A 9,615-nucleotide genomic window follows, 5' to 3' on the forward strand; every position below is an offset into this window, starting at 1 on the left:
TTCATGCAAACCCTTGTCGGGTCAGCCAGAATCTGGTTCAATGACTTGCCTGCCCCAAGCGTTCGAAGCTTCGATGACCTCAGCAAAGGGTTCCTAACCAACTTCTCCCAACAGAGGCGATATGTTAAAGATGCTACAGTGATCTTTCAAATCAAACAAAGAGATGATGAAAGCCTTCGAGAGTTTATAGAAAGATACAAGAAGGAAGGTCTAACTTATGTGGGGGCTGACGAAAAAATGAGGGTGGCCGGTTTTATGAACGCCATTACATCCAAATATCTCACAAGAGATTTCAACAAATCCCTGCCCAAGAGGATCTCCATCTGCATATTACTAATTTCTTAGAAATATGTGATACCTTTCGGATCAACGGAGCATCAAATGACGCCATCCGCCTCCGAATGTTTCCTTTCTCACTAAAAGACCGAGCGAAAGCTTGGCTCAACGCCCTCCCAGCTGGATCGGTAAACACCTGGGATGAACTAGCCCAAAAATTTCTATATAAGTATTTCCCTCCCGCTAAAACTGCTAAATTAATGACTGAAATTAATACATATTCACAAGAGGACGGGGAATCCTTATATGAAACTTGGGAAAGGTTCAAGGAGTTATTACGCAAGTGTCCACATCACGGCCTTGCGATATGGCAACAAGTATCCACTTTCTATAATGGATTGTTGCCACACACAAGGCAGACACTTGATTCTAGCTCTGGGGGACTTTTAGGTAATCAACGCCCGCATGAAATATATAACCAAATTAAGGAAATTGCTCAAACGAATTTTCAATGGCACACCCCCCGAGGCAATAAATCTATTGCCCCGGGCGCCCATAAGGTCGATGAAAGCACTTCTTTACAAGCCCAAATCGAGGCCCTTTCTTCAAAAATAAAAAAATTGGAAATGACAAAAACAGTCTCGGTTATGGCTTGTGAAGGGTGTGGTGGGTCACATGAAAATTGGAGTTGTATGAAAGAAACAGACGATCAACAAGAATTGGTAAACTACATTGATAATAGACCTAGGCCGTCGGGTCCCCCAACGGGAACTTACAACCAAGGATGGCGAAACCACCCAAACCTTGGTTGGAGAGAACCCGGCAATAGTAGTAACCAACAAACCCAACGAACAAACTTTCAACAACCAAGAAATGAGTCACAAAATTTCACTCAACAACAAAGTGGACGAGAAAGGCTTGAAGATACGGTATCTCGCCTCATCTCCGACACTGAAAAGAAAAACTCGGAAAGATTTCTACAATTAGAATCAAATTTTAGAAATCAACAAGCTAGTATTCAAAACATAGAAAAACAATTAAATCAAATAGCTCAAAATTTTGCCGAGAGACCGCAAGGCGCACTACCTAGCAATACCGAAACAAACCCAAAAGCGCAAGTTCACCTCATCACGCTACGAAACTGCACCGTAGGGCCTGCAGAAGCGCCGCCGCCAACAGAAGAAACGGTACCCACACCTCTGCAGGAAAAGAACTCCCCTCCATCGCCAGAACCTACCAAGGCTCCTCGAGTTCCGTACCCCGGTAGGTTAATTCGTCAAAAGACCAATGAGCAATTCGCAAAGTTCGAAAGTCTATTGAAGCAATTGCATATCAATATTCCTTTTATTGAGGTCCTAACCCAAATGCCCAAATACTCTAAGTTCATGAGGGACTTCCTCACTCATAAAAAGAAAATTGAAAATTAGCAATTAGTTAATTTAGGCGAAGAATGCTCTGCCCTCGTACTCAATAAACTTCCCCAAAAGAAAATCGATCCCGGAAGCTTCACGATTCCCTGCTCAATAGGGGAGTCCCCCGTTCGTAATGCCCTAGCCGACCTTGGGGCTAGCATTAACCTCATGCCCTCATCAATGTTTAAAAGACTCGGCCTGGGAACCACGAGTCCTACAAAAATGAGCATACAACTCGCTGATCGATCCGTCAAATTTCCACAAGGTGTCATCGAAAATGTCTTGATAAAGGTAAGCAGATTCGTCTATCCAGCCGACTTTTTCATACTCGATATGGAGGAAGACACCGAGGTCCCCCTCATATTAGGGAGACATTTCTTGCCACCGCACAGGCGGTGGTAGATATGAATAACGGAACACTCACCTTGAGGTATGGGGATGATGAAGTAAAATTCGGGGTTGGGAAGAGAATAGAGGACGACGACCCGGTCAACTACATGAAGGTTATTGATTCGAGCTTGGATGCTGCTCTCCGACGGTGTAACATGGGACGCCAAGCATCCCACTCAGAAAATATATAACCTCACATTGGGTCTAGCCAAGGACCCTTATAAACGTGGCGCACCACGGAGGCATTCCACGGAACTATCCTTAGTTTAGTTTAATCTTTTAGTTTTAATTTGCAGGAATAAAACACACTCTTGGTGATAATGGATGAAAAAGGGAACGAGAAAAATGGCCCCATGCACGAAGAACGAAGCAGCCCGACACAAATCTCCATTACAGAAGGTTCAACACGGGCCGTGCTCAACCAACACGGCCCCGTTCTGAACCACCTGCAGAAAAACGCCCAGTTCAGGTAACTGGACACAGGCCGTGTTCACCAGACACGCCCCCGTGTCCAGGCTTCTGTCTCATTTCTTTAATTTCTGTTACTGGCACCTGAACACGGGGCCGTGTCCGGTCCCCACGGGGCCGTGTCCAGACTGCCAGTAACATAAATCTTTGCTTTTTAACACCACATTACACATCCAATCAACCTAAAAATTTATTTTTGGGACACATTGAGGACAATGTGTAATTTAAGTGTGGGGGGGAAGTTAACACTTTGAAATTTTGCAAGTCCTAACAACAAGCTTTACACAAAACTCTATTGGAACCGCTAAACACTCCAAATTTTTTTTTTCAAAAATTTTCAATTTTTCTTACTTGTCTAAAGTTTAAGTTAGGAATCACAAGATTAATAAGGTTATATTTTTATAAAATTTACAACCGAGAGCGTCGTGATAACAAGAACCAACATAAGAAAATTATGAAACGGCATAACAAGTCTAGTTAAAATTTGATTATATATACTTGATCACATTAAAAACCCATTCCCACAAAAGTGAGTTTTGAGCCTTTATTGAGCATACAAATTTACATCTTTAGACTAAATGCTCATTTTTCGTTTCTTGTGTGAATAGCTGCTTGGTTCTTACAACTCTAGAACTTGCCACGACGATTCATTCCCGGTCCTTACCAACTTAAACCCAAGTAAGTAAATGATGGAGGCATTAGGACTAACCATTTTTCTTTCTACACCATTATTTTTCATTTTTTTTACCACCTACCCAAAATCCCCCTAGTTAACCCCTTTGAGCCTAAACCTTTCGTTTCTTTACCCTAAACCCTTTTTACCCACCAAAAACCCTTTTTATTTTTCACCCTTTATTTTAGTATCAAGCTCAGTTTTTCGCAAGCTCGTTCTTTTACGTGACTAAAAAAAAAATATGATGAAGTTAAAAACAAACAAGGTATGCAAACAAAAGCTTGTTTGGAGAAATACTTCAAAATAAAAAGTCACTAAAAACAAAATGTGTTACGAAAACCGACGCTTTTTACGCTTTTCGCCCTTTTTACTAACCACTAACCCAACCACCCACCTTTAGCCCAAGCCTAACCTTTCACCCAAAAAGTCCTCTTGATATTTACAAAGGTATAAAGTTAAAAAGGAGGAGGATTGATTGCTTGGCAAGCCTATGGAAGGCGTAAGTTCCATGCCGCTCTCGAGTGATTCACTAAAAAAAATACACCTTCGGCCGAGTGTTGAGTGATTTCTCCCGTGAGGTATGTGAACTTGTATATAAATGGAATTTTAAAAGGGCATGTTATGCCCAAATAAGTAATTTATCCTATGAAGCGTTCTAAATAAATCATAACGAATAGGATTGTAAATAAATAAAAATAAAACCCAAAAAGATCTTGGATTCCCGACACTCTATGACAAGCCAAAAACCTTCTCTTCTACCCATTCCATTTGGGAGTGTAAGCCACATTTAAAGAGTTTTGCTTGAGGACAAGCAAAAGTTCAAGTGTGGGGGTATTTGATGTGTGTAAAATGCAACATATAAATTACATCAAATAAGGCATAAAACTAACCCTTTTTAAGTACTAATGTTGGAAAAAGAGTGTTTTTGTCTTCCTTTTGTATTTTCAGGATGAAATGAGCTCAAATTCACAAAAGAAGCAAAAAAAGACAGCTAATTCTAACATAAATACAAGAAAAGGAATAAAAGTAGACTGCCCGAACCCTCAACGACATCTCCCCAAGCAAAGAAGAGAAAACAGAAGCCTGAACACGCCCCGTGCTCAGCTAGCACGGGGCCGTGCCCAAGAAGCAGTAGAAAAGACAAACCTGTAGAAGCTTCTATTGCCCACCACGGGGCCGTGTCCAGTGAGCACGGGGGCGTGGTGAAAGTACAGCAGGCGCATTAATTGTAATTGCGAATTACAATTAATGAAGAAAGATAGTGTCAGACGCGCATGGGGGCGTGTCCAGCGGACACGGGGCCGTGCCCAGCCTTATGTTCAGCCTATAAATAGGAGTGTTTGGTTTCATTCCAATCCATCCCTTGGCACACCACCTCTCTCACACTTCATCCACCACCCACCACCACCATAACACCATCATCCACCACCATCATCCATTGTCCATCGTAGAGTGTGTGAGTCGTCTCGGGATCCAAGATTGATAGTAAGAGTTCTTGACAATCAAGGCCATGTTTGCCTAAGTCTCTTACATCACTTGGTGAAGACAAGTGTTTAGTATAATACTTTTTATTTTTAATCTTTTGCACTTTTTATTTGGTTTTGTATTAATGACTTTAATAACTAGTTGCTTATGTTGAAGGTGATCTTTCCTTATCGTTTGTCCGTGGTGTCTTGGCATTATTTTACTGTCTATATAAAATAAAAGATTTTCACCATTCATATCTCCACGATCTATATGGAGGTATGTTGGCTACCTGGTCGGGGGTTAAGGGAACGGTTTGGTAAGGGTATTGCCCTTGTTCAGCATTTAGAGGTCCTGCAAGGGACCTGGGTCAAATTTAGTAGGATCTCCTTCAATGCCCATAGGTATTGGATGGCGGGGATCCAAACTCTTTGACCCCCTCATAAGTTAACTACTATTAATACTATAACCCGGCTATTTAGGACTGTATCCCTGCTGACTCAGACTACTTAGCCGAGGGTGACGTCACCGCCAAAAGCGGGGCCTACCACAATTTGCATTAATAACTTAATTCATTATCTTCCAATAATCCAACCCTTTAGAATTGTATCCTTGCTGACTCAAACTACTGGGTTGAGGGTAACGTCGCCTTCAAAAGAGGGGCCTACTACAATAACTAAGATAATCTCTTAAACAAGTGCAAAACTGCGAAAATAATCAAAGGTTATACTAATACACGAGTCGGAACCAAGTGATTCATCTTGTCTATCTGTTTTTATTTTATTTTTATTTTTCAGCATTTACTTAGTTTTTATTTTCTTAGTTTAAAAACATTTCTTCTAACTTTTTGATTTGATTAGACGTTGAGGATAAATCGGTACTAAAAGCTCTTGTGTCCTTGGACGACCTCGGTATCTTACCAACACTATACTACGTCCACGATGGGTGCACTTGCCCATATGTGTGTTTAGTGTTAGTGAATATCGTGTTTTATAAATTTAAAACTTGGCTAAAGGTGTAAAAAGGGCTTAATTATATATCTAAATTATATTACACTACACACGCATCAAGTTTTTGGTGCCGTTGCCGGGGACACAAGGATTTTAAGAAAGTTAGGAATCAACGGCCTAATCATATTTTTATTTTTCTTTTTAATTTTTTAAGATTTTCTTAGTTTTTCAGCTTCTGCAGAGCTCAGCACGGGCCGTGCCTGGTCGGACACGGGCCGTGCCCAGCATCGTTACTGGCAGTTTTTAGTTTTCCAAGTTACAGAAGGCTGACCACGGGGCCGTGTCGGTGCAACACGGGGCCGTGTCCAACTTCCAGTAACTAGGATCTGGAAAACATTTACTGTAACTCCGAACACGGGCCGTGTTCGCTGAACACGGGGCCGTGGTGAACCTTCTGACCAGCATTCTTTTCTGTTTTTATTGCAGGACTTAGAACCCGACGCCAATCTTACATAGTGTATGAGCTCCAGTTCTAATAAGGACATAAAAGAACCTCTAGAGGAACCCGTGTAGGTCTGGCTAGGAGGATCTAGTCGCCTAATCCTTGTATACTAACCAACCCGGTTGTGCGGAATCCAACCGGAAAGGCAAACCGAGATAGAACACGCAAATACACGACACGCAATATTCACCGATTAACACCACTGTATTAATACGTATGAAAGGTTCAGTTACAAGCTCAATGTTTACAAATGTATTTTGCAAACTCTCTCAAACTCTCGTGTGTGTGTGTTTGCTCTCTGTGTTCTCTTTTCTTTTTCTAACAAACAAACTGTCTATATATAGCACTACACACAACGAATCAGAACTATCTTGGCGAATCAGATCAAGGCTTGACGAAACATTGACGAAATAGGGACTTGGGTTGACGAAATTGAATGATTGTCAACGAAACACATGTGTTTCGTTGACTCCCTCAGATTCGTCGAACATGGGCTTGGCCCAATGGTTGTTTCGCCAAAACAATAGCAAGCCCAGTTCATGTCTTGATTCGTTTATCTTGCATAGCCCAAGACTAGGTTCTTTTATGACTTGGTCCGCTTGTAGTCTTCAATCACACGACGGAGGAAAGTCGCGTCTTGAACTAACGCGTGTCACGACGAGTCGCGTCGAGTCGAGTCGCGTCCACCAATCGTGTATCAACAAACTCCCCCTTGGACGCTACTCGCGAGATTCGCCTTTCATGTCTTCAATGTCGGAGGCTCTTGAAAGTCTTCACGTCTTGAAAGCAGAAAGTGTATCAACAAACTACCCGTTTCATGTAGGAAGTGTGTTGACAAACTCCCCCTTAACGTAAGCTCCCCCTTGAGTTATGCTCGTGAATGACTTGATCTTTATGAATTGAGATCCTTGTGGTGTTGATGATGGTCAGCGGCAACTCGATCATCTTCATCTTTTGAGTGCCTTCACGTCGTGTCTTCATTCCGAAGCTTGTCATCGACCATGTTCTCCTTGCCTTTAGAATCTGCACATGCAAGAAATCTAAATGCGTAATGAGAACAACTTCTTGGAATATAGTTAGCATAAACACATGACACACGAATGACCATGTTTCAATCAAACACCGTCCGACAGCTTGAAAGTTTAATAAATTTGTCAATTTTAGTTTTCAACTTTCAAAACTTGCAAATTTCGACCGTTTATGAAGATTTAGTCAATTCGGTTTTCATTCAGGTTTCAGGTAACGAAGACTCGAGCTCCAACATCGTACGGTCGAAAATAAGATAGAAATAAAATCTTTTTGGCTTTTATAAGGTTTATATTAAAACACACCTAAAATCTTTTTGGTATTTTTGAATATTTGAAATGTAAAGACTGAAAGCAGTAAATAAATATTTACAGACATTCTATTTGCGAGTTTCGAGGGTAAGAGAATCATATCAGTGTACGGTCAAGCCAAAACGCTCTTGTTGTTCAATTAATTAACGTTAAGATAAGCATCCTATAACAATTATCGGTATTGTTGTCCACTTAAGCTCAACTTATCAGATATAATCATGGCGAGGGGATACGTTAAGGTATGATTTATACTTACCAACCGGTGTTCATCCACATCACGACACATTCCCGTATCAAGGTATGCACGAGGGTTCATCTTATCGGTGAGTATACCGATTATCATCTGTTTGACCGTATATGATGTGAGATTCTCACTTATTTTGATTTGAAAACAAGCCCTATGTGATAAAATCACTTATTGATGAGGAACTTGGTTTTCGATGCATGAGGGCACAGGAGCAAGTCCGTGAACAGGTCAGTACTTTCGTACAGCAAAGAGACGAACTTGACTCCCGGATAAATGTGATATATTATCACTTATTTGTTTGGACATGCGATTGTTTATCACTTATTGAGGTCGTATGCAATATGTACACGTATGTATAGTATCATGGAAGATCTAGACTTGCGTCCCCGTTATTTTTCGGTAAAAGATACAACCATGATACCCAGATGATAAGCAGCATAAAGACAGAATATCTCAGAACCTCGGTAATCTATCAAACGAAATTTCGGTACTAAGACCATATGCCAATGAATGGTTCCCACCTGGTCTTCAGTCGATTTAAGATTTATATCACCCTGCACACTTTAAAATGATTGTGAGCCTACCGATACATCTTATATAGAGCTGCTTATCGTTTTTCAATTTAGGTTTAAAGAGGTTTGGATAGACCACTGATGTACTATCATATTCTCTTTTGCTCGCCAGGAAACTCATTTTTGTTTTTCTATTGTTTTTGTGTTTTTAAATTTTTCGATGTTTTTGGATTTTTCAAATGTTGTGGATTTTTCAAATGTTGGATGTACTCCCCCTAAAATCAATAAACTAAGATAAATTTTAAAAATACAAAGGTATTTACAAAAATGATTTCCCGATGTCGGTTAAACTCATGTTTTACCTCAATGCCGTTTACCAAAATTAATTTTAACCAGAAATGATTTATCAAATTTTGGAAAAATGAGTTGGCACGTCGGTAAGCGGTGCGGACCATGACAACATTGACGAGTTTCATAGTGAAACAATCACGTGTGAGGTGATATTTAAGATCAATGTGTCTGGCCAAAGAGTGCTATACGAGATGATAATAATTCATAAAGAAGCTTAAAAATCGACAAGTATAGGAGAGATTAGAAATTCAAAACCGTAATCCTGCAACTTCTTCGTGCATTGCCAGGAATTTGAGCGCTCTCCTTAACTGGATATCCACCCGGTGTGGATTTCAAAGTCAATTTTGTAGCTACTGAAAAATCTCTTCACAGCAACACGATCAAAAACCTTTGGTTCCGGCTGGTCTTCCACATTGCACCAGCGAAGGTCTTTGTCTTTCTCTTTCAGAAGTAGTGTGCGGTTGTTCAATCCACGCCAAGGCATCCGCACACCTGGTTGGTTTGTTCAACAAACACATTTTCTTCAATTACACCGCGAAGAAATGTACACTGCACGTTCATTTTGTTGATTGTGAACTTCAGACGTGCTGCAGGTGTGTACATTTTGATTTGAATCTATCTCGGGGACCCGATGAAAGCCTTTAACAATCACACTTTGGTATGATTTTCATTTTGTCGAAGCTTCCAATTTCTTTCATCAGACATTTCTTCTTTTCTTTTTCTCTCCATCAAAGGCAACAATTTCTTCTGTTGCCTATCTTGTGCAAGGACATTCCACTATCAATAATCCTATGACTATCGATAGTTCCTCCTGGAACTTCCTGCACACCCACTCAGAGATTATTTGGAGAGGGGGACCCAAGCCTTCATAGACTTGGGTTGCCCCTAAGAATCAAGAAATGTAATTTCAATTTCCTGATGATTTTCAAACACAGCACCTCCCCTGAACTTTCACCCGATTTAGGTTTCCAAGTTTGTTTTTGTTTACCAGATTGTGTATTATGTACAATTTCTGGTTTTAATGGTTGTGACA

At 40.6% G+C, this 9,615-nt stretch overlaps 1 non-coding gene across 1 annotated transcript; it reads right to left on the reverse strand.

Annotated features, from left to right (window-relative positions):
* Positions 1 to 530: 530 nt before the first annotated feature.
* LOC118489840 lies at positions 531 to 637 on the reverse strand. Its single transcript, XR_004887853.1, has one exon. It is a non-coding gene; the product is annotated as a small nucleolar RNA R71 (small nucleolar RNA).
* Positions 638 to 9,615: the final 8,978 nt, after the last annotated feature.

Source organism: Helianthus annuus, chromosome 2, assembly GCF_002127325.2.
Source record: "Helianthus annuus cultivar XRQ/B chromosome 2, HanXRQr2.0-SUNRISE, whole genome shotgun sequence".
Taxonomy (NCBI): Eukaryota; Viridiplantae; Streptophyta; class Magnoliopsida; order Asterales; family Asteraceae; genus Helianthus; species Helianthus annuus.